At 37.7% G+C, this 24,699-nt stretch overlaps 1 protein-coding gene and 1 long non-coding RNA gene across 12 annotated transcripts in view; one reads left to right on the plus strand and one right to left on the minus strand.

The window, feature by feature from the left end:
• Nucleotides 1–24,699, plus strand: part of Nlgn1 (neuroligin 1) — an 891,533-nt gene that overhangs the window by 280,702 nt on the left and 586,132 nt on the right. The gene's annotated exons all lie outside the window — the stretch shown is intronic.
• Nucleotides 14,147–17,730, minus strand: LOC143273820 (uncharacterized). The gene is made up of 3 exons (XR_013052015.1): nt 17,595–17,730; nt 16,734–16,804; nt 14,147–14,242 (listed from the first exon to the last, which is right to left on the minus strand). It is a non-coding gene; the product is annotated as an uncharacterized LOC143273820 (long non-coding RNA).

A 24,699-nucleotide genomic window follows, 5' to 3' on the forward strand; every position in this document is an offset into this window, starting at 1 on the left:
ATTCTGGTTGCAGAGGAAATACTCATACCCATGGGGCAGCCTCCTCAACCTACTTAAGATAATTCTTCATATTACAAGATTTTCCCTTGAGTGCTAACTACCAGAAAGCTATGCTTTCAAAATTATAATGTAAAAACAATGAAAGAGAAAGAAAGAAAGATGGGGGGGGGGAGAGAAGACAATAACTGAGGTCTTAATTATTGTTAATGTTCTAGTGTACTAGATTCTTAAATTATTATTAAATTTTAGTAAATACTTGTTCTCTAATAAAAATATAAAATCATATCAAAGACTAGGGTAAGCACTAATAGCGTCTAATATCAAATATTTGATTGAAAGCACTTTGTACTTAATATAAAAGTGTATAGTTGGTCACACTGTAGACTATACTAAATTTGAGTGAGTTGACTATCCTGGTTTCCTTTCTGTTGCTTTGAGAAAACACCCCTACAAAGCAATTTAGCTGAGAACAGGTTTATTTTAGCTCACAGTTCCTGGTTGTACTCCATCACAGCAGAGGAGTCGCAATGACAGGAGTCTGAGGAAACTGTCGCATATATAATCAAGAACATCACTTCCTCCATGCGTAGACTGTCCATCCAAACCCAGGGAGTTGTGCTGCCCAAAGTGGCCTAGGTCTTCATCCATCAAGTAGCTTAATTATTAAGAAAATTCTCCACAGACATGCCCACAGTGGGAGATGATTTACACCATCCCCCACTGAGACTCTTCAGTGTGATTCTGACAAGTTGGCAATAAAAATGAAGCATCACAGTGCTTCCATTTGGCTACATGCTTTGCATTTTCAAAGACCATCCTTGGAATATTAAATGTTATTACACATCCTTTTTGCTTGTAATTCCCATGATAGTGGCATGGTTTTCCTGGTTAGCTTTAATTGTCAACTTGGCACAGAATCTAACAGAGGAGCTTCAATTAAGTAATAGCCTAAATAGGATTTCTGTGGAAAAGTCTTGGGGGAGTTCTTGATTATTAATTGATACTAATCAAGACTGGAGAGCCCAGACTATTGTGGGTGGTATTGTCCTCAGTCAGGTTTTCCTGCTTTGTATCAGAAAGTTACTTAAGGATGAGCCTGTGAGCCAGCAGTGAGGCATATGGAATTCCTCCAGATTCCTGCTGCAGTCCCCGACAGTGGTGAGTTCCTTCATGAGCACTAAGGTTGAATGGAATAAGCTAGCTGTCCCCGCTTCCTATTCATGGCTTATAACCCTGCTCCAACTTCCTTCTGGGTGTGACCTGGAAGTATCAGATAAAATAAGCCTTTTGTGCCCTAAGATGATATTGCTCAGAATGTTTTCATCACTGAAAAAAACTAAAAATCAGTTATATGTGAACTTTTTCTGTAAACTGCTAATTATGACTGTCGTCCATGCTATTTCTTGAAATAGTGATGTAAGAATGTACTAATGGCTTCTGAGAAGGATTAAAATTATTTTATTTTATTTTCTCTCCAGAGGTTTTTAATTAAAGTAAACTTAGACAAAGGGAAGGATAAATTCAGCATTTATTGTGGACTCAGAGAACTATGCTGCTTTCTTAAGATTTTATTTTCTTCTGTCTTCTGTGTGGTTGGGCAATGGAGACTAAAAGGTCATTCATGTTTTCTTTTTAATTAAGGCACTAAATTGCAATTAAAGAATCATAATTGCTTAGAGAGCCCTTAATTATTTCAGTCATTAAATTAAAATATGTTTATTGAACACTAAATATATGCCAGACATTGTGTTGTTAAAGATATGGTAGGCCAACCAAATGGTCAAACTCTAACTGGCTTTGTAGGAAACCTAGGAATCCAAGTTTAGTGAAATTGATAAAAAATAAATAGTTCTTACAGTTTCCATTCAAGAATATTCCTCAGTGTCTCCGGTGCAGTTTCCTTTTTCTAGGGATTTTTCCTGTGTCCTGTCTCTCTTGAAGAGGACGTCAGGAAATAATGAGAGGAGGCTCACCTGTTACATTGCAATGGAGACTTAATCTCTCTGCTTCAGCATCCTGCTCTCATTTGGACTGTTCAACCTTCCACCCAGATGTACAAATTACTTAAGACTAGCATCTGTTTGTGGGATGATTTCTGTCACTCTGGAGGAAGATGCTCTGACTGGCTTCCTGGGCCTACTTAAGTTTCATGAAAGTAAGACTCTACTTTCTGTCCTGAGTTGCTTTCAATCCTCTGTTGGTTTGAATAGGTGTGGCCCTCATAGACTCATGTGTTTGAATGTTTTCCCATAGGGTGAAACGCTATTAGGAGGGGTGGCCTTGGAACAGGTGTGGCCTTGTTGGAGCATGTGTGTCACTGTAGGGGCAGACTTTGAGGTCTCATATGCTCAAGCTACCCCCAGTGTGATACACGGTCTCCTTCTCCTGCCTATGTATCAAGATATAGAACTCTCAGCTCCTTCTCCAGCACCATGTGTGTCTGCACGTTGCCATGCTTCCCACCATGATAATAAAGTTCTAAACTTCTGAAACTGTAAGCCATCCCCAATTAAATGTTTTCCCTGATAAGAGTTGCTATGGTCATGGTGTCTCTGCACAGCAATAGAAACCCTGACTAAGACAAATCATTTCCATGCAGTCCTCTCCACCTATTGCAGACTGAAGTCAGGCATGTCTGCATATTCTCAATTCAACATGCTGGCTGTGCTGAATCCATTTCTAACACTGTTAAACTGAATCCAAGAGTCTCCCGCTCATTGTTTCTGCTGAAACAGGAATAAAATTGAGCTGTGTTTAGGAGAATGTGGTTCATAGGGTAATTAGGCTCAGGACAAGCAGTCTCAGCTCAAATGTCTCCATACCTGTTTTTATCTCTTAAAAAATGTCTGGGAAAGCATCAGGACCAATACTTCCAAGATGGCTTTTCATCCTTTCCATTCCCCAGTCGTCTCTAAGACCAGAAAGAGATGAGTACAGTTTAACTTCACTGACTCTCCTGTTTACACTGCCACATCTGGCCGTCATTACCCCAAAAAAACGTAGAAAAGGGATTTTTATAGTATTTCTTAAGACGATGACCTGGCTTACAATGCTCACATGTGCTATTAAAATGCATTTTATATATCAAATGCTGAATCTTACCACAGTATTCTTGTTTTAGTTTTCTATCTAAAAGGTAAAACTTACCTTAAATTTTTCACTCTACCTGAATCCATTAAATCAAATAGCTTCAGTAAACTAAAATAATTTTTAAAAATGTAATGAGATATACTTTCATAATTTAATAAATATATTCCTCAGTAAACTAGACATTGGGGAAACCATAGCAGAGAAGGTAGATGGGATCCCTTATTCCATGGAACCTATATACTACTTGCAGAGAATGGGTATCTGTAAATGCAAATAAAATTAAATTAAGGAGTGTTATAAAAAAAAAGTAGACTAAAGGTAAAAGTAGAAAATATTGAGAGATTGGAAGGTATTGCAAGGCCCTGATCTCCAGTGTGTATCTGAGAAACAGATTCTTAGAATGATTAATCTTTCAGTCATAGTAGTCAGAAATAGAGGCATGACTCCAGAATTCTTACGAGTGTTACAGACGGCACAAGAAAATGAGTGAACTAATGGTTCTATCATGCATGCAGGTCAGAATGACTTCTGTTCAATAATGTGCAGCATTTTAGGTTTTAGCTTAGCTTAGTGCTAAGGATCAAATCCAGAGTCTTGTGCAAGCTGGACAAATAAACTACTCCTGAGCTGCAAGCTTAGTCCATGTAATGTGCTGTATCATACTCATTGTAACAAAACTGGGCCAATTTCGACCACTTTCACAAAATGTACTCCATCCCTTGTTCTTCTGCAATGCCGTCTCCACTCACCACTAGTCACTGTCAAACTTTCCCATGCATAGGTACTCATAAATCTGACTTGATGATATTCTTAGCTCCAAATGGTATCAGCCTGTGGAATAATGTTGCATTGAATTGTCACACTATTTCAATCACTGTTTATTTTTTCTCTAAAGTGGAAACTTTTGTGGTCTAAAACAATACAGACTTTGATCAATGTTGCCAATAAGTAATCAGTGAATACATAAATGAAGTGAGAGGGAAGGATGCTAGATCACACTGATGGTTCATGGCCTCCTCATCTGATTTAGTTCATGAAGGGCATTGGCTCTTCCTTTGTTGACAGCGGCATTGAGCACAATCAAGCATAGATTTTTAAAAAGAGAATTAAGACTGCAAGAAACAATGATGTGGCTAATTATAGTTTGTATATGGGTATCAAAGTCAAGAGTAGTTAGTGAAGGGAGCCAAAGGAAGGAAGAATCCAATTTAAGCCATTTTTTAAAGTAAAGCTGAATAAGGTGTGGTGCCTTAGGGGGCATACCTTAGGAAATGCTGTTAAACTGCAGAAGTCCTGAAATGGTGATGATGCAAAGTTCTATGTGGAGTGTCTCAGGCTGAAATGCCTGACTCAAGTATTAGCTGGCAGTCTAGGGATGGGGGAGTGGAAGTTTGGAAGCGTGTGATTAGGAATTTTAATTATATTCAGGGATAATTGGGAGCCATTGTCGGCTTCTAAGAAGGGGGAACTTGAAATAACATTTGGGGAGTAGACTCCTACTCTCATCTTCTGCTCATGCTGTTCGCCCATCTGGAGACTTCTCTGCCTTGCCTCCCAACCTCTCTAGCCCATTTCTCCAACTCTTGATTCGTGTCACCCCGTCTTTTAAGCTTTCTCTCTCCTCTCCTCTTCAGCACCCTATTTTTATTGCTTTCACTACACAATCTGTATCTGCCTCACTTCTCTCTTAATTCCCAGCCAGCTCCTTAAGGGTGTTTTTCAAATGTTGTTTATTTCAGTGTCTAGAGTCTCTTGTTGATACCATGTGAACAACAGTCTCTGCCGCCGGGTTGTGTGTTTTGTTTTCCTGTGTTCCGTCTGGCTCCTGTTGGAGTCGGCTCTGGAGTCAGCACTCCAGGCTGTCATCACGACAGCTCCGTGGTGTTGTCTAGCTTAGTCCTGCACTGCGTGCACACACTTGTTCTGAGGGAAGCTGGTCTGCAGAGTGAGCATATGAAACAATCAAGGAATGCTTCCTCCAGCTAAAATGTATTTGCTAGTAAAGATTTTTGAAGAGTTTCCACTTAAAGATAATTTTGTTTCATCTCTTTTCCTGAAAGTTCCATAGTTTTATTTTATTTTTTTTGGCAATAAAATCTGTTGTGTATATATGTACTATATTTCTATTAACTTACTGTTGTACATCTAGACTAATTCCATTTTATTACTCTTGTAAATATAACAGCAATAAATATAGATGGGCGAGTATCTGAATAGTAGGATGTAGAGTCCTTTAGGTGTGTGACCCATAATGTTAAGGCCCATTATATGAGTACTTTATTTTCTAGTATTTTTTGAGACACTTTCATGCTGACTTACATATAGTAGCTTACACCACTTTACACTGTAGCCAATAGTATAAAATGGATCCTCTTCCTCTACATCCTTATCAGCATTTATTTCACTATGATAGCCATTATAAATGGGCTGAGAGAGTTATTGATTTATGGGTGGTAACTGAAAATATATTTTAAACCCTCATTTATAGACAGAATTTCATTATGTGAAAACCAAGCTTTTCAAGTGCAACAAAACTTTCTGAATGGAATTAAAAAATAATTACAATTAGGTACATATAACATTGTATGTTGTAAAATTAATATATTAAAGCAGATATCTTTTCATATAGTAATTAGGAAGCAAAATTGAAGGTACTACTACCTGTATCAAAATATGGCATTATTACGATTCACCTTATATTCTGTGATTACAGATAGAAAATACCCATTTGAAAACAAACTTGTTAAGCTCCTTAGGATTTAAAGAAGGAAATGATTCTGCTACTAACTGATACATTTGCTCTTTTTTTCTATTAAAGGAATAAACTACAAACATTTATTTGGCAGTCAACATGCCTCTGTTTATTGTAAAGTCCATTTCTACACAATTAAAAAAATCAATGTTCTCTATTTGCAGCATGAAAATTAACTGATAATATTTCCATGCCCCCCATACCACATGATTACTGTGAAATGAAGCAAGTGATCAATTATGTCTTTGAAAATAAGAAATTCTATATAAATGCAAAATGTGTCTTTTGAACTACATTTTTCTGCAACACAGAGGAAAGATTGGACTTATCAAGTATCTGCAGTGGGTGTTGAACATCCTTGGTAACATACTACTTTAGCATTTATATTGAGCATTTTAGAAATGTGTTTGATAGCTGAGATTTGGAAGTGCACAGGAAACTACAGCGCCCTGAAGGCAAAGATGAGCTTCTTGAATTTAATATGAACTAAAGTGATAATACCTTACACTTAAAAGCTAACTTTTTTTTGCAGAATACTTAGAAGACTTTAGCTGTATTAGCTCTAATCCTCAGAATGCGTTTCTGCAAATGGTTTCTATGCACAGGTTAAACACCTTGGAGAACCTGATGGAGATTCAGAGGTACTGCATTGTGTCAAAAGCAAGTACCTAACACTAATGTCCTCTCCAGGGCTGAAACCATTCAAATCAAATCTCCTTGCCTTTCTCCATGGTTCAAATTTGTATCCCAGAGAGATTTGATACATGATTTCTTCAAGTATACACTGAGAGTGAGAATAAGAATTAATTATGCAAAACTGACTAAGGAATCTTGTATGGTAATTTTGTGCAAAAATGACAGAATAAGTGATTTTGACATCTTAGAGCAGACTGAGATGGATTGCTGGAGACTGTGATACTGGAGTAGTATTTTGGATGAGTGATATGCCATCTGTGAAGACAGTCTTTAATATATTTCTGAAATGTGATAATATTTTAAGCATAAAATTCAAGGAAGAACTGATGTAAATTTTACCTACCAATCTAGGAAAACAAATGACCCCATTTAAATTACTTCATAAGTTAGTAGTTTAAACATTACATCAACAGCCTAAATTTCTGCTTTATTAGGAATTTAACTTATTTTGATCTTTAGTCTCATAAAATTAATAGCATGTTTGCAGATATTCTTCTCTATATATTGTCTAATGGAAAGAAACACAACTAATATTTGGTAGAGAAGATTAAGAAAATAATGAAAAGAAATGGGAAATATTTTGGGAACAGATAAAAACAGGTGATTTTACTAAATTAAACAAAGATCTGTTTTTGTGTTTGTTCTTGTTTTTTGTTTGTTTGTTTTTGTCTTGATTCTGTTAACTTTGATCCTCTAAATACTTATTTGTTTGTTTGGGCTTGGACTTTTAAGACTGGATCTCATGTCGAGCTCTGGCTGGCCTAGAACTCACAGAAATCCACCTGCTTCTGCCTTGAGTGCTAGGATTAAAGGTGTGTGCCAACATGTTCCACTCTAGAGCAGATGTATTTTAAGAGAATGTTGGAGGTATAATGTGTTGTAGGATATTATTTTAAGGTGTGTTACATTTGTTCATGCTGTGGAATATCTGTTTATGATGCAAAGATGTGTTGCATTCCTTTATTTGCATTTTTGTTTAGCTCTGTGAGGCTGTGTTACTTTGCCAGTCTAAAACACCTGATGGTCTAATAAAGAACTAAATGGACAATAGCAAGACAGGAGAAAAGATAGTTGGGGCTGGAAGGAAGAAAGAATAAACAGAAGAAATCTGGGAGAAGAAAGAAGAAAGAGCAAGAGAACGAGGAGAGGAGGATACTAGGGGCCAGCCACCCAGCCACACAGCCAGCCACAGAGTAAGAGTGAAATAAAGGTATACAGAAGTAAGAAAAGGAAAAAAATCCAGAGTTAAAATGTAAATGGGGTAATTTAAAGTTAAGAAAAGTTGTCTAGAAACAAGCCAAGCTAAGGCTGGACATTTATAATTAAGAACAAAGGCATGTGTGGTTTATTTTGGAGCTAGGTGGCAGGTACCCCAAAAGAGCAAAAATAACCAACAACATTTTGGCACCCAAATGTTGTTGAATTTTTTTTTATTTACAGTGGCTGTACCTTAAGCAACTGCTGTCCTAATCAGTGACTGCAACTCTGCCCATACCAGTCACAGTTTGGCTGCAAAGGCTGCCGTCTGAGGGACATTTGTTCACTCAGGAACCAACTCTTTCAAAGCTATTAAGGGAAACTTTATCTAGATCTCTGTCCCTCTAATGAACTCAAGATTCAAAGATTGGGGTGGAATTCTGCTCACTCGGAGAGGCTGAATGGTAGGTAGCTAACCTTCTCCCTTTGTTTGCATCTTCAAAAATCCCTTCATCCTTCTGTTCAGCCCTCACTTAAGAACCCTAGTTACATGTGGTACCCCTTCCTGTCGGCTACTTGCTGACTCAGCAACCTGCTCACAGGTTAATTTTATTTAATCAAGCAAATGTAACACATTTTTGCCTTGTTAACAAAAGCAGTAGGAAAATTTGCAAAACACTTTAATATTTCACAACAGTAATGAGTTGTAAAATAAGATAAAAGTGATTTAAAAACTATTAACCCAAGGGTCTTATTTTAATTCAGGTTTAGAGATGAACTCTATAGGCAAAATTCAAAGAAGATTCTTATGGCTAAGATAGCTGGTCATCAAAGCCCAATCCAGGAAAGTGAAAAGCAGAAAATGATGCATGGAAAGCAAGAAGAATGACTGAATGTCAGAAATGTGGACAGTGACTTTTCACAGGGTCATTAGTGACCCTGGAGGCTCAAATGCTTGATAGGCACTCATGAAACTCAATAGTTTTTCTCTGTTCTCTGAATTTGATGAGAAGACCTGTCAATTAAGTTTCTTCTTCTTTATGTTTAAGTCCATAATCCATTGTGGGCAGCTAGAGACAAGAAACAAAAAGAGGAGACACTGAATAAAACATTACCTAATATAGGGTGCCAAACTGTCTGAAAATATTTGGGCCCATTTTTAAGTTTCTTTTCTGTTTTGATAAAAAACACTCTGACCTATAGCAACTGAGGGGAGGAAGGAGTTTGTGTGGCTAGTAATTCAAGACTATGGGCTGTTATTGTAGGAAAGTCACAGCAGCAGGAAACTGTGATAGCTAATTCTATAATCTTTATAGTCAGGAGCAAAGAGAAATGCCTGCTTGCCTAGTTTCCGCAAAGTTTCTCTGTCTGTATACAGTTCAGGACCCAACACATGAAAACATACTGGCCACAGTAGTCTTAGGATTCCTATATCAATTAACAATTAAGAATATCCCTTACTGAAATGCCCCCAAGCCAACCTGAACTAGATAACCACTCAACTGAGACTTGCTTAGAGTAGCTCTAGTTTGTGGTAAGTCAACATTGAAAACTATCACACCTTGTGGATAATATGGTTTATGTAATGTTCTCCATGCCTTGGGGCCATGATGATGGGGGCAGCACTTTTTCAATGAATCAATAATTGGTTGACACAATAGGATGTATTGTATTAAAATGCTGTCTTGTGGTACAGAAAAAAATGATGCTCAACAAGGTTTTCGCTGTCTATCAGAGTGCACAGTGAGATACAGAAGACAAGTTTTAGTGCATAGCTTCTCATAGCCATACTGAAAACATGTCATATTTAAAATAGATGCCATTGAAAACATAGCTTGCCTGATAGATCCCAACACTGTCAGTTTCAAGGTAAGGTGACAATGTTGGGGCCCACAGCATAGCAGTACCACCCCCTCAGTCCACGTGTGTAATTCCCTCTAGTGATAATTGACATGACACACATGCATTGTGCACAGAGCCAGTTACTAAAACGATTAGGAACATAAATGAATTCCAAATGGGGAGAACATAAGTATGTCCCACCAGTAGTCCGCCCTTGCAGAGTGGACACATCACTGATTTGTAAATGTCAGACACATCAAATTCTACTTACAAATCCTACATTTATTTTCCTGTGTCCACAGAAACTTTTTAATGACATATGTTCGGTGTCATAGACAAGTTAAAGCTTTAGTCAGTTTTTAAAATGAAATGCTGTATAGTCTAAATAAAGATACCAACAGTTTGTTACAAAAAAAACCATACCTTATCATAAAAAGTAGTAGAGTTTTTACCCTCTGACCCAGAAGTATTTTGAAGATGTCGTTTTATAATTTAAAATATTCCAAAAACTGGAAATTATCAATACAACAAGTTTCCAAGTTTCAAAAGAAGTTACCAATCAATATCTTGTAAATAGAAAAATACATGTTCATGCAGGAAATGCTGTTTAGTTTCCCAGGTAACACACAAAATTCTTCAAGAACATCACACCTACTGGGATCATTTATCCCCACACTTTTTAACTTGCCATTGATCGTTCCAGATTATTGATTTATGTTTGACTTACAGATCTGCGCTTCATATTCCAACCTTTGAAACTTATGACTTTACAATGTCATTTGTACCAGCACACAAAGTCTAAAGGTTTTGTGTATGTTCTTTATTTTATTTTTGTACTTTGAGTATTAGACCACATTTTGCCTATTTTTATAAGAATCCCATCTGAAAGCAGAACTCAGACTTGTCTTCACCACTTCTTGTATTGAAACACTGGGTAGTTTCATCTTTTCTGATGTTTTGTTTCTCCACTGCTGAAGTACAGAGTGCCATCTCCAATCCATGAGCCATCTCGATGAGGTACCTTATGAAGACACTGTCTTAACACCTGCTCAACATGCACTAATCAATTATCTGTGGTTCATCATGGTGTTTGGGAATAAACTAAGCTCCAACACTCAAATCAGTTAGATAACACAATTTAAGAACAAAGATTGAACAACCTGACAGTGGCATGAGTCAGAGACAACTGGTCCCCCAAAGTAATCATTATTCTTCAGCCTTCCTCACTGCTTGTCTTGTATTTTGACTTGTTTGCCTCAGCAGTCTAACTGATCTCTGAGGTACAGGGAAGCCTGTGGTAAATGCTCACATTTTCCATTTTATAGAAAGGTTACTGAAGTTATCCTTCCACTTTCTGCTGAGCTGCCCTCTTTAACCACTGGGAAAGGACTTTTATGTGATCCATCCACTTCGGAATCAATTGTCTGAGACACAAGAATTGAGTCATCCTGAATTAAATGTGCTCGTTGTCCATGGAAAGGATTGTCCATGTATTAAAAATAAAAGAAAAAACAAACAAAACCCAGAAATAAGTGCTGGGTAAGAATCCCTGTTTAGTATTGCTCATTATTTCTCATTTCTTTTCTTTCCACATATTGTGTCTCTTCTTTCTTTCCACCTTTGAAGAATCTAGTCCATCCACAATAAAAAGAATAAGTTTGATTTGTTTCTTATAAGTTTAGTGCATAAATGTGTTATTGGCCAGTCAGGGCCATAGACCCCCAAATATTGCAAGGTATTGCTAGTGCTCTTGGTTACCTTCCTGAACTTGACAGGAAGACCTTATTGTAAAGACATGACATACACAAGTCATAGAATATGGAGAAATCATACTGCACTAACCTGGAAGCTTCATCTCTTCTGGCTAGCTTCATAGGGATGGAAGGTCCTATACACACTACCGGTAGAGAAAAGTAGTCACCAATTACATCCTGCTATGAACCTTGCAGGCTACAATAATGGCTGCCCGGCTAGATCTACCCAGTGGTGCAACAGTGGCTTGTACAGTGGAAGGAGTCATCTCCTTTGTGATTGGACTTAAGAACTGTTCTTGTGGGGAGGAGTGAGGAATGAAGAAGTATTAGATAGAAATATAGAAGGAGATAATGAGAAATACAGAGACACAGGATAGCTTCAGAAGGGCCCTGGGTCAAGGCCCAGTCACCCCGAGTTTAATCATGATGGGATTTTTATACATCAGCAAGGGGAGGAACAAAAGACCTCCCCCTTTCAAGATCCAGGTATAAAGAACCAGCAAGTTCAGACCCTTCAAAACACCTGTTAACCATGCTCTTGGCCAAATCATTCCATTGTGTAGCCCTGCTGGGCAAAACTAGCTCAGACTTTCTGACCTTGAGTAAGGACTTACTCGGGAGCCTCTGTGGGCCCCCACATGTTCCATAACATATGAAACACATACCTGACAATTGTTATTAGACCAAGACAGGCAAAAGTCCCTAGTATAGAACCTACTATTATTATTCTACTAAATGTGCATAGTATTAAACTGACTCCTAATGACTTACCCTATATCTATAGATCAAGGCACCTCTCAACTTTTATCATAGGAACTCTATTTGTAGTAGATGGTGATTAACTCAGAGAAACACAGCTGGCTAAAGTGCAGAGAATAAGACACCACAGAATGTTCAGCCTTAAAGGGAGCATATGGACAGCACCCCTCTTTCCAAGGTTGAAGAATCATTGAGGAAGAAGGGAAGAAGCATGTAAGACCCAGATGTGGTGGATAACTACAGGAAAAGCTTCTCCTAGACACAGGGAAGATGCACATGTGCATTCACTAAAGTACAGCACAGATAAGACCTATGCAATTCCAAGCCAGACACAATTCCAGCATGCCAGAGGGAGGTGGGTGGGAAGTCTCCCGACTAGCTGAAGAACAATTAGATATTGTTAGCTACTGAGAAAGGGTGAGAAAGTTTTCTCTAAGAGTATAGACCCTTATAAGTTGACAAGGCTTGAATGGAAGGCCACATATACAAAAATATTTGGGCAGCACAAATTGGTCTTGATAGACAAAAAGAAACATAAAGCTGGATGGGTAAGAAAGAGATAATAGATTTGGGAAGAGTTAGGGGAGGGAGACGAACATGATCAAAATATAGGAAATTCTGAAAGAAGTAATAAAAGAATTTTTAAAGTAGGAAGTTGTCTACGTACAGTGGAAAGTGGGAGTTTTTGTAAGCTAGGCATATCTCCATGGTTACATTATAGACTTACATATTTGCTTATAAGGTATTCTGTAGACAAGTATGCAGTAAACATCTGAACAGAGTATTACACCTCATGCACATTCATTACCTGATCAGGATTTTAATGAGAAGAAAGCTGTGTTTTCTTCTAAGTCTGCTCAGCTTCAGAATGACAGCCATTATTAACCTCCTCATTCCTACTGTCATTTAAAAATGTGAGTGGATCAAAGCCACATTCACTCATTCTAGATGTTAAATATTTCCCATATTTATGCTATTTTATATTCACCAGCATATACATTCATATTTTAATCTCGTTAATACAGTTCACATAACATTGTTCTAGAAGCATAGGGTTAGGGCAGCCCTAAATAAGGCTCTGTCTTTTTTTTTTTTTTTTAATGTTGTTTGTTTCTATAACTTATTTCCTGGCTATTTTTCCTTAAAAATACACAACTGTTTTTCCTTTCCAATGATCAGTATCTATGTCCATTAAATAGAAATGGAACAACTATAATGCTTCCGTCACAGGGTCCTTAGTCTGGAACATAAATTAGCATCATTCCAATAGACATTCCTAATGATAATGGAGATGACTGTAAATGAACTACTACTTGGGGCTTTTTTGTTTGCCTTTGTAAAGTGTATTAATAAGAATAAGAGGGTAACATATAAATACTTCCTGTTTGTATATATATATATAGAGAGAGAGAGAGGCATCATGAGAGGAAGACAGATTCAAATCCAGTAATATCTTTATGCCATTTTCTTATTAGGTAAGACCCTTTTAAATAATTACCGGTTAAATTACTCATCTTTAAAGGATACATTTAATTTTCCAATTATTGGTATCATGTTAGTGTTTGTCCCTGTGAACTGAATTGCAAGAAGTGGTTTGAAATCATTAAAACAAGACTTAAATGTTGAGAAAAGTGTGTTTCTGTATGATTCCTTTATGCTTACTTAAAACTGCTTTTCCATGGTTTAGTTTATAATTAGGAAGTCACTGCTTTGTTGCACAAAATGACTGATTTGTAGAACTCTTGTAGTTTACTGTGCAACTCTTGGACACTCAGTAAATGCTAGGTGATGATAACAGTGCTAGTATTTTCCCTAGAACTGGGAATGCAAGAAAGAGAGGCATCACATTTCAGTGTTGCATTGTCAGATGCAAGGTTTATTATGCTTTGCAAGTACAAACACGACCAGTGCTGGTGAGGTTGTTCTTTCAAATTCCCACTCCTTCATTGATGTTAAGAGACTTTTCAAATGGCTCCATTCAGTAACCGGGGCCATCTCACAGATTTCTGCAGCATCAAAGACAAGGGTAGCAGGCATTGCTTTTTGATGCAAAAATCCTCACTCACTTACATCAGAATGGTTCAAAATAATAGAACCTATCAGTTTCCACATTTATCAAGTTCTTAGCTTGTATCTTATTCTGTATTATGCCCTATGGAACATATGAAAGAAATGAGACATTAAACATCAATATTTTGCTAGATTTTTCTTGTTGTTGTTGCTTTTTCTTTTGGACCACCAACCAGCTCCCAAATCATGACAGGGAAACTTATTAGTTAAGAATGCTTGGCCTAGCTTAGGTTTGATTCTGGCTAGCTCTTTTAACTTATATATACCTGTTTGTCTTTATCTACCTTTTGCCTCAGGGCTTTTTACTTTTCTTTCCTTCTGTATGTCTTACTTTCACTGCTTCTCCTGTCTGTCTGTCTGTCTGTCTGTCTGTCTGTCTGTCTGTCAGCTGCCTGGCTTCTTGCCCCGGCATACCCTATCTTTCTCCCACCTTTTCTTCTCCTTCTTTTCCGACTTTGCCTCCTGAGTGCTGGGATCAAGGGCCTGTGCCAATATACTGGATTTGTTTTAAATTCTTAAAAACATAAAGATGAGGACTCTGTGCTCCTTTACCATAATAAAAAGCCAGTTCTCATATCACAGATCTATTAAACAGTACCTCTAACCCTTTCCAAAGAAGTCTCAGGAAATTGTCTTCATTGTTCTGTTGTATACAACTGAGAAAGTCATAGCAGAACTGACCGTATCCAGCCCCAAGTAGCAAGTTCTGATAGATTTATCATGTGACAATGATGAGCATGTTCTATGGGGCTGTACATTTACCTCTGCTACCCAATGAGCAGTGAGCTTAGTAATAGTATGTGCTATTTTATCAATTTGTTGAAGAGTTATTTAGACTTACTCTAAAATTCCTCGGCTTTAGTTTAATACTACATAGTTCTTAAAATTTATAGATGATCTCACTCTTGTAACCTGGAGCATAAGTGTTTATGTACTTATTTCATGGTTTTTTTTTTTTTTTTGTTTTTTTTTTTTTGGTTTTTCGAGACAGGGTTTCTCTGTGTAGCTTTGCGCCTTTCCTGGAGCTCACTTGGTAGCCCAGGCTGGCCTCGAACTCACAGAGATCCGCCTGGCTCTGCCTCCCGAGTGCTGGGATTAAAGGCGTGCGCCACCAACGCCCGGCCTTTATTTCATGGTTTTTATTTATAACCACTTTTAAAATAAACTTTATTATTAAAAACTTGCAAATAATTAAAAACATGACGTACCCCAAATTAATAGTGGAACTCAAAGTCTACACTATCCAGTGAACTTATTATGTAGTTAGAGTAGGTATTTGGAAAATAAGATGCAGAACTTCACATTAAATTTAACATCTTCAGTATCAATTATATTTTATGCATGTATCTACCACCAAAACAAACAAAAAATCCATAAGAGAACTAGAACTAGAAAAATAATTATATTTATATTCTCTTTCATAACTCATGTCCATTACCTGCATTCAATCCTTCCTCATCCCCTTATATTCAGTCTTTCTTTTTTCCTCTCTTCATGTTGGACGTTGCCTACATGTACACTTAATTACATGTATACACAAATTATTGGTGACATTCTGCATATGAGAAAACATGTATCTTTTTTCTTTCATATAAAGTGTGACCTCATTAATATTAAACATTCTAAGTCCAGGGAATTTTTAAAATATTTATTTTTATTTTATGTGTATAGGTATTTTGACTGTATATCTGTCCTCCAGCCCCCCCACAATTTTTATTTACTATATTTTTAATTAAAATACCATTAAATCATTCCACCTTCTGTGTCCTGTTTTCTTTTCAACTACCCCATCCTACCTTTCCCATCTCAGATTGATAGCTTTCTTTACTTTAATTATATATGTACACATATATAAATTTTGTATGTATGTGTGTGTGTCTATATATACAAATATAAACGTACAACTTGTTGATTCCATTTTCTGTTTGTATTTACATGACTTCAGGGCTGACATCTTTGTATTTTACAAACAATTAGAGGACTCTATCATGGGAAAGCCAAGTCTTCCTGGCTCAGCAGTAATTAGATGCTTACAGTTCTTTGTCTATGTGTGAGACATCATGAGATTTCCCCCTTTTCCATTAGCATGTTTATTGATATTGTCATTGTTCAGATCTTGTTTAGGCAGCCATTTACAGGAGACACAGTCTCACAGAAGAAGTCCTGGTCCTATGGCACTTACAGTCTCCCTGGTCCCTCTTCTATGATGTTCCTTGAGTTTTAGGTGCAAAGGTTGTGTTGAAGATGTATCTGTTAGAGGTTGGCTGTTTATGATTCATTGATTTCTGCATTGTGTAAAGTTGCAGTTTTCTGTTTGATGAAGTATGATCACTACATTTATTTGTGGATATAAAGTCTATTGCTCCTTTAGGACTGTGTTGCCGTGCTGATCAGTGTTGTGATTCATAGGATCACTGCTGCATAGGACTTGACTGCTTCCATTCTTTGAGTTTGCATAGTCCTGTGGAATTATGAAAGCTAGATAATAGAAAGGAGGCTTTTAGGTTAGATTTAGCTTAAATCATTCTAATCCTGTGTCCTGCATGTGGGTGTTTTCAGCCATAATCACTTACCTCCAACATCTTCAGGTCCTAGATTCGAGTTTTCAGTTTTGAGTATATAACAGGGAGCAAACACAGAAATCCTGCATATTTTAAACATTATTTTCTTTAGAGCTGAATAGTATTCCATTTTACGAACATAAATATATACTTATAATTGTTATATAAATGAAAATAGTCTGGGTATTAAAATGTGCTTCAAAATAGGACATGGATCATTGGAAACATTATACCTCACTTAAAAATACCATCTGAGGCTTTAGAGTTTGTTTAAAGGGCAGGGGTTCTGTTCCCAACACCCACATCCAGCTGTTTACAATTGCCTGTAATTCCAACTCCAGAAGATTATGGCTTCTGAAGGTTCCTGCACCCATGTTTGTATGCACACACACACATGTACATTCAAATACATACATATACACACACTTAAAAATAATCTATATGTACAATCTTCTCAAATGAACAAATGTGTAATTTATTTTAAAAATTGATATTGTATGCATCATTATGTAACTGTTCATATATTAAAGTTTCAATAATACAATTATTATATCTTGTAATTTTTTAAAAATTGGGTTTTAGTTTTCTAAATATGAACCACATTTTCAGTAATTTTCTAATATGAATTTTAAGAGAGAATGTTGCCCCTTTAGTTTTGTTCTCTATTCCATCCTCCTTATGGGTTTTTCATTTCCAAGCCCAAATTTCATGATCATTTACAAAGCATGAACATAGGATAAAGGAATCTAAACTAAATGTCACTGACATAGTTTAAGGAGGACATCTATAAATTTTAGGCCAAATCTAAAATCTATTTGACATTAAATATGTTAGTCTACTCTTGTCAAATCTTCTCTCTTGGTTTGTTCTGACCTTAATTTCCACCCTGATATTCTCATCCAAATGTGTCATGAGGGCAGCCAGATGGTCTGATTTCTTTTCAGGGCAGCATCAAAATGCTCTGCTATATTCTCAGGGATTATATGAACATGCTGCTCTTGTAGTGGATAGAAACATCAGTGTGTTTGTTGTTTTTCTTGTTGCTATGGCAAATGACAGTTGAAAGCCACTTAAGGAATCTATGACTTATCTTGGTTCACAGTTTCAAGTACAGTCCATCGTGTTAGGGAGTCATGGTGACTGGAGCTTGAGGCAGTCATGCTGCATCCAGTCAGGAAGCAGACAGTAATTAACAGTGGTTCTCGGTTAGCTTGCTTCATTTCATTCATTCTGGGACCACAGGCCATGGGATGGTGCTGTCCATACTTAGGATAAGTCTGTCTACCTCAGTTAGCCTAATCTAAATCTTTCTCGATATTTCCAGACATTTGTTTCCATGGTGAATCTAAATTTTGTCAAATTGATAGTATTAATCATCACACTGAGTTTCCTCTATCAGTGAAATTAGCTACAGAATGGAAGTTTATGAAATGTCTGACTTGAATCTCCCAAGGTGTGTGTGTGTGTGTGTGTGTGTGTGTGTGTGTGTGTGTGTATTTGACACTAGGTGTCTTCCTGGATTTATCTGCACCTATATATTGATGAAGGTCTCTCTCATTTGAATGCAAAGATCAGCACTTTGATGAGTGTGTATAGCCAGACAACTTTTGGGATCCTCTGACTATCCCACCTGGGTGTTAGCATTGTGGGCAGGATGTTACACACACTTGGCATTTATATAGAGTGCTGAAAGCTAAATATCTATGTGGTATGTTTTTTCCCCACTGAGTCTTTTCCTTCTTCCTGAACTGCCCCTCCATATACCTGCTATCGTACTGTATCCTGTGCTGTCTCTGTGGCTTTAACTTCTGGGGTGTCCACTGTGGAGAAGTGTTTTCTTGACATTACAGAATACTTTATGTTCTGCAGTTCAGAGACATAAGCGAGCACAAAGGCATTGAAATAACTACTGATACTTTTTTGATGACTGACTAATAGAAGTACTGTGAACTGCTCTTAAGTAATGAGCACTTTACCAGTGATGTAGTGTGGACATGGGGGAGAAGTGTCCACTATTATGAGATTGGAAGAAGATAAGAAAAGAAGCACAAAAGACAATTTTGCAAGTGACAGAACACGATTGTGCCTAGTGCCTCGGAGGATGATTTGTCAAGTTGGAGTTTGTGGTGAAGCAGAGCCCATCGCCTACAGAGTAGAGCAGAGTCACCCTGGTGCCAACAGAAGGACAGGACCCATGAAGTTAGCCATTCACCTTTGGGGAAATCACTGAGTGAATACAGGCAACTGGGTAAACCAGAAAATGAATCAGATTCCCCAAGTACACAAACCATGTATTCCTGGAAAATATGCTAGCATATTAATGTTAATTGTATACCTTCTGAAATTCTTATAAATACGCTCATGTTAATTATAACTATAGAAGTGATATCTTTTCTTACTTTTTATAACATCCAATTTTTTAGAAAATATAATTTTGAAAGCAATCAAAAAAGCCAGATGAGTTCATTTTAATTACATCTACATCTTACAGAAAACTACCTTGTTATTTATGTGAACTTGGGCCACCAACTTTTGCAAGGTGAGAAAAGATACTTGGAGAACCTCCTGTTATCATAATGTACTTTATAGACTCCAGGAAGAAATGAGCAAATTCACCATCATTAAGATGCTATGAAGGATCAGAGCATTGGTTCTTTATGATCCCATAATGAGTTTCTTGCATTGAATGCAGAAATTCTGTCATTTTTCAGATTTGGCATGACGTCTATTCATAATTAAGCACAGTTTTAGATGAATCCTCTTTAAGAATAAACCTGTATCTGCATTTTTATATCTAACAGTCTGATTTCTGTCATATTCATTCCTTGCATATAAAAGAACTCTCTATAAAAGGTGAAACTGACATGTGGAAGGCCAAACTAATTATTTACAGTATAGAGAGAAGGATGCTAGATGCTGATATTGTATTTGGGAGTGGTTAGAGATCCTTTACTAGCATACATTAATTATCTATCCTGTTGTGTTTCACATAGACATTTTCTTCTAAGTATATGGAAGTCTAGGGCTTCTAAGTCTAGTATAAGTATATAGTAGCTTAGGGTGCTTTTATAGCATGCTACCAGACATCTCAAGATTCAGAGTTCACAACAGGGCAAGAGAAATCCATTCAAAGGTTTGTGAAATATATGTACAAGATAATTCTTTTATCAAAGATGTCTGGACCCTAATACTATCTATTTAAATGAACATTGCAGATGTGATTATGTGTCTCACTTTATTTTTTATTTTGTTTTTATTTTTTATTTTATAATTAATTTAATTTTATATATCAGCCACAGATTCCCCTGTCCTCCCTCCTCCCACCCACTCCCACCCTCCCCCCAGTCCACCCCCCATTCCCACCTCCTCCAAGGCAAGAACTCCCCTGGGGATTCAGCTCAGCCTGGTAGATTCAACTGAGGCAGGTCCAGTCCCCTCCTCCCTTCACCTAGGCTGAGCAAAGTGTCCCAGCATAGGCCCTAGGTTCCAAAAAGCCAGCTCATGCACTAAGGACAGGTCCCAGTTCTACTGCCTGGAGGCCTCCCAAACAGTTCAAGCTAATTGACTGTCTCACTTATCTAGAGGGCCTGATGCAGTTGGGGGCTCCTCAGCTCTTGGTTCATAGTTCATGTGTTTCCACTAGTTTGGCTATTTGTTCCTGTGCTTTTTCCAGTCATGGTCTGAATATCTCTTGCTCATATAATCCCTCCTCTATCTCATCGATTGGACTCCTGGAGCTCCATCTGGAGCCTGGCCATGGATTTCTGCATCTGCTTCCATCAGTCATTGGATGAGAGTTCTATCACAACAGTTAGAGTGTTCGGCCATTTTATCACCAGAGTAGGTCAGTTTGGGCTTTCTCTCAACCGTTGCCAGTAGCCTATTGTGGAGGTATCTTTGTGGATTTCTGGGGACCTCTCTAGCACTTTGCCTCTTCCTATTTCCATGGGGTCTTCATTTATCATGGTATCTCTTTCCTTGTTCTCCCTCTCTGTTCTTGTTCTAGCTGAGATCTCCTGCTCCCCTAAGCTCTCTTTCCCCTGACATTTGCCCTTCATTACCCACCTTTATGTCCAGTTTGTTCATGTAGATCTCATCCATTTCTCTGTTATTGGGTGATCCCTGTGTCTTTCTTAGGGTCCTCTTTACTAGGTAGCCTCCCTGGAGTTGTGAGTAGCTAGAGAAATGGGGCTAGAAGCAGAGAAATATGCATAACTGCAAGAAGCTAGCTAGGATCAGGACTTATAAACCTTAGTTGATGGCTAAAGCAAGATTATGTAGTCTTTAGAAGCTATTTACATCCAGGACTTGATCCCTCTGGTGATTTCTGAAGTAATGCAATCTTGACCATTCTGTTTATTCCAATAAGATGAAGTTTAGATTTCAGATTCTCAGAACCACATGATAATACATCACTGATGTTCCAATCCACTAAATTGTGGCAATTTGTTAACTGGAAATAAAGAGGCAATACTTAAACCAAATTTTCTCATTAGTAATACTTTGGTTTAAATTAGACACTGCCTTGAGCCACTTCTTAATTTCTTCTGACAGAGTTGGAGAGTATTTTAGTGCAAAATTCTATATTCCCTTTAAGTAACGAGAACAAGGAGTAATAGACTTGCTAAAGAGGGTACAGCTAGTTATGAATAAAATTAGGCCAAGTTTGGAGCTATGAAATGCTGTTAGACTATTCATAACTGCCAACATTCCACCTCTGACTTTTTGTAAGAAACACTTGTGTGTGAAAGTCAGAGTTGAAGAAGGACTTTATCACATGGTAATGGCTAACTAGGATAAAAACAAGTGACAGGACAGGGACACAGGTTTATGGGACAGGGCCACTTACGATCAAGAGTATGTGTCAGCTGGAGCAGGGATACTTACTATCAAGAGTGTATGTGATCTGCTAATTACCATGACAGGCCATCAGCAGTAAACTCATGAGGAAGGCCCAACCCCTGAGCAACCTTTTGGAAGGACAAACACAAAAAAGAATGCTTATAACTTTCAAAATGGCATAATTCTTCAAAGTTATCTATTGCCAGATGCCAGGAGTTCCTCTTGTTTCTATAAGACCCTTGGATAAAATAATGATTAAATGGGACTTAGTTTCATTACAATATTATATGATTTTGAGCTGTGGTTCTTACCTTGCAAAGGCTCTGTCATCACCTTTCCATTTTAAGGAGGATGTGTGTGACTGTTCCTGCCTTTAGGGGCATTTCTGTATATTTTAGAAGCCCTGGTTTGTTGGTCACACTTCACCCAATGCCGTCAGTTTCTATGGCGACACTAACTATTGTGTAGTTAAGAGCAAAAAAGATTCCTCAGCTTCCCTGTGGTTTTGAGACTGTGTTTACTTGTCTTTCCATTCTGCACATCAAAAATAAAATTAAAATGGTTTTCTTTTGAAGCATCATCATTTGTGTGCTGGTAGGATGCTGTTCCCTCTCACAAACTATGGCTATTTATGAATTAAATATCTCCCTGGGTCTTCCTTTTCTAAAAACAAAGATAGTAGTCCTCTGTGGGGCTATTAATGCAAAAAATGTCACTATGATACTTGAGATTTAAAAAACCTTGTGCATTAAGCACTACCAATGACCCAGGGTATTCCTTTGTAGAACTGTGTCATGTATAGGTAAATCAGGTTTGGAAAAAGCTCCGAGAGAAAAAGGAAGTCTCAGTTTCAGAAAATCTAAACTAGGATTGCTTTTGAGAATTCTGATAGGTTCATTTGCCCTCTTTTGTATCATTATTTAAAAAATTCTTTCCAAAAATGTTGGACAAGACAATAGACAAATTTCCCTTCTCTTTTTAAATTAACATTAGCTCTCTTTCTTGGTTGAGCTTCTGAATTGGTTTTAATTCCTTAGTCTGCCTTAGCAAGGTGTTTTTCATTTTTAAAATATTGTTATTACTGAAATATAAGTGTATCAGTAAATATTATGATTGGCAGAAGCTTAAAATTTCTCCTAAAAACAGACTTAAGAACTGAAAAACACAATAGATTCTTCCTGAATTCATACATTCAAGTGTATTTTGATTTCAGAGTTGAATGTTAAGTGTTATCCATGAATCCATGGAGATTGTGTCATACTTTCCAGTGTAAGTACCTTTAAGTAGCACAAGGTCTTTGAACATAATTAGTACAGAATATTGAACCCTGCCAGAAATACAGGATTCGTCATTAAATTTAGAGGCTGCTTTATCTCTCTGAGTCTAATCATGTGTGCCGAAGACTAATTGTTAATGGCATAGTCTTTATTGCTCATGACTTTCTTTTATTTTAAATGGAATGGTCTGCTTTGTGAGAAATAATTAGGTTTTATAGGCCTACCTGCATGGAGTCTTTTGTTGAATGTGTTATGGTTTTGCCAATTCAGATCCTGAAGGCAATTAGAGACTGGGGCTGAACTGTCCCCTAAATCACACACATATTGTGTTATCACCTCCTTTAATTTTTACACACGCTGGGAAACAGGAGCTTCACTTATTTGCAAATACAGAGTAATTACTAGGCTGTGCCTTGTCTAAGAAGCATAAGCATAATTTAGGGGGAATGAGCATGTTACATAAGTTTGGCACATGACAATGTTCTGATATCTGACTTTGTCCCCAAATAAAATGTGGCATAATAGCTTCTTGTTTAAAAACATGGTCCAGATCGAGTGAGGTAGGTCAGTGGTAGTGTTGGAGCCCAGGTTTATTCCTGAGCACCACAAAAATCAAAATAAAAGAGATAGGCAGAGTTGGTGGCCAGCCATGGTCTTGTATAGATTTGTTCAAATGAGATGATGCTTGCTTCACATTGTCAGTGGGAAGCTATTTGTTGCTCACTGAAGTAAATAAGAACAATTTCCAGAAATTCTCATAACAGAAAAAAAAATCAACATTTCATCTGTGAAAGAGATAGTTTATATGATGAGTCACAGACTTGACTAGGGAGATTTGACAGAGATGCTGCCCGAAACATTGAAGATTTTGGTAATATATTGAGAAAAATTTGTTATGGTAGAACACAACGTAATCTGGTGACTAATAATTCCTGTTGTTTACTTTTTTGTGCCACAACACAGGATGATTTAATCATAGTACTGTTACTCCTTCAGTGATGGTGAAAACCATGTCATTTTGACATTAGAGTAGTTGGACACTGTGGAAGTCACTTTTGGTAACACTGCTGATGGATTTGAAAGCCGCCACTGTGGCATTGTCTCTTCAGGTTAAGGGCACACGTGTTGAGGCATTTGCTTTGAAGGTGATGTTTTCTCTGTCCACCTTCTCATGTCACCAGGTCACAATGTGTCTGAGCCAAAGTTGGGGCAACTCTACTGCTTCTGCTGCCCTGTGAGCACCAGCAATCAGGGTGTTTTCAATCTAGACAATGTTCTTCAGTGGGAAGTCACTTTGAATTCTCTCCCTCTCCCTCTCCCTCTCCCTCTCCCTCTCCCTCTCCCTCTCCCTCTCCCTCTCCCTCTCCCCCTCTCTCCCTCCCTCCCTCCCTCTCTCTCTCTCTCTCTCTCTCTCTCTCTCTCTCTCTCTCTCTCTCTCTCTCCTCTCTCTCCCTCTCCCTCTCTTGTCTTTTCTCCTCCTCCTCCTCTTCTTGCCTCTATCCGCTGTGTCTCACACATGTTGTCCACAGCACCCATGTGGAGGTCAGACAGTAACCTCAGGTGTTGGTCCTCTTTTGTTCATGGTTGCATACACTGTTGCATACACCAGGCTAACTGACCTATGAGATCGTGGGGACTCTTCTGGCCCCTCCTGCCATCTTGCCATAGGAGCCCTAGGTCTACAGTCACAGTCTTTCTCTTCCAGTCTTTTTGTTGGTGCTGAGAATTCAAAGTTTAATCTTTATGCTTGAGGAGCATGCACTTGAACCATGTAGTTGTCCTCCCAGCCCTCCCTTGGGATTTTATCCTTCAAATTCTCATGTGTTACCCCTCAAATCTATGATATCAGACACTAGCCA

This window comes from Peromyscus maniculatus, chromosome 6, assembly GCF_049852395.1.
Source record: "Peromyscus maniculatus bairdii isolate BWxNUB_F1_BW_parent chromosome 6, HU_Pman_BW_mat_3.1, whole genome shotgun sequence".
NCBI classification, from domain to species: Eukaryota; Metazoa; Chordata; class Mammalia; order Rodentia; family Cricetidae; genus Peromyscus; species Peromyscus maniculatus.